This window comes from Triticum dicoccoides, chromosome 5B (assembly GCF_002162155.2).
Source record: "Triticum dicoccoides isolate Atlit2015 ecotype Zavitan chromosome 5B, WEW_v2.0, whole genome shotgun sequence".
NCBI lineage: Eukaryota > Viridiplantae > Streptophyta > Magnoliopsida > Poales > Poaceae > Triticum > Triticum dicoccoides.
In genome coordinates this window covers 686,970,267-686,972,195 of record NC_041389.1, presented here as the reverse complement: position 1 = coordinate 686,972,195, position 1,929 = coordinate 686,970,267, and positions in this window count along the sequence as shown.

Below are 1,929 nucleotides of genomic sequence, written 5' to 3'. Positions count from 1 at the left end.
CCACATCCCGACACCCTGACAGCACACCCCTGTGAAACATAGGCTTTGGGAAACTGGTTCGACACCCTAAAATGGGGTGTGGCTATCTCATTATATAGACGTGCCAAGAGGTACAATACAAGGCCTATACAAGACTACATATATACAGTCTAACACCCTCCCTCAATCTTAAATGTAGCCTGAAGTACAAAGTAAGTTAAGATTGCGCCTACAGACTACAAACTGTGGTTGTGGAAGAGGCTTCGTGAAGATGTCAGGAAGTTGATCTTTGGAGGAGATGAACTTGATACAAAGTAGTCTCTGTGCAACACGTTCCCGAACAAAGTGATAGTCAACCTCGATGTGTTTCGTCCTAGCATGAAACACCGGATTAGATGAAAGGTATGTAGCGCTGATCTTATCACACCACAGAACTGGAGGATGACCTGGAGAGATTCTCAGCTCCGGCAATAAAGACTGTACCCATATGATCTCAGCGGTAGCATCAGCAACTGCTTTATACTCAGCTTCAGTACTGCTACGAGACACGGTGGCTTGCTTGTGTGCATTCCAGGCGATCAAGTTAGGACCAAAGAACACTGCATATCCCCCCGTGGATCGCCGATCATCAGGACTTCCAGCCCAATCCGCATCAGAAAAAGCCGAAAGTTCACAAGACGGTGCAGACTGAAGGAGCAGACAATACGAAGCAGTAGAAGAGACATACCGCAGAATGCGCTTAACTGCCGAGAGATGAGTGGTACGAGGTGCATGAAGGTACTGGCATACACGGTTGACTGCATAAGAGACATCAGGTCTGGTGATAGTGAGATATTGCAGACCACCCACAAGACTGCGATACTCAGTGGCGTCATCAGTGGAAAGAAGATCTCCATCAAGGGCAGACAACCGATCAGTCGCAGACATCGGAGTGATAGCATGTTTGCATTTGAGCATCCTAGCACGGTACAACAGATCCATGGAGTACTTTTTCTGATTCAAAGTCAACCCAGTAGAGGACCGTGACACCTCCAAACCAAGAAAGTAATGCAGAGCACCCAAATCCTTGACAGCAAACTCCTCACTCAATGCGGACACAAGGCGATCAGCAGCAGCATTAGAGGAACTGACAAGGATGATATCATCAACATACACCAAGAGATACATCATCACCTCAGGACGCTGAAGAAGGAACAGTGACGTGTCAGCAGTGGAGGGAATAAACCCAAGAGCCCGGAGAGCAGAACTAAGGCGTGCATGCCATGCACGAGGCGTCTGGTTAAGTCCATACAACGCCTTGACCAGACGACAGAGATGGTGCGGACATGTAGGATCAAGAAAACCCGGTGGTTGACGCATATAAACCTCTTCCTCAAGAACCCCATGGAGGAATGCATTCTGCACGTCAAGCTGACGAAGAGACCAACCACGAGTAACAGCAAGGGACATCAGTATACGAATAGTAGTAGGCTTGATAACTGGACTGAACGTGTCTTCATAATCAAGACCATACCTCTGCTTGAAACCCTTGGCAACTAGTCATGCCTTATAGCGCTCAATAGAACCATCTGCATGTCGTTTTACCTTAAACACCCATTTGGAGTAAATGATGTTGACGCCAAGGACCGGAGGAACAAGTTGCCAAGTGCCATTTTTCAGCAAAGCCTGAAATTCCTGCTCCATCGCAGCATGCTAGTGAGGAATACCTAGTGCAGCCTGAAAATGACGCGGCTCTGCCGTTGGATCTGCAGCAACATGAGCCACACATGCAGCAAGCCACGCCACAGTCCCATCTTTGCGTTCCTTGGGGTAAAAAACACCAGACCGACTGTGTGTGTGGTCGATGATGTACGACAGCGGACGGCGCCGGCACCACGGGCTTGCCACAGGAGACGAAGGCGTCGTGGCCGAGACGGGGCTGGAGGAGCCAGAGTCATCAGACTCAGCACC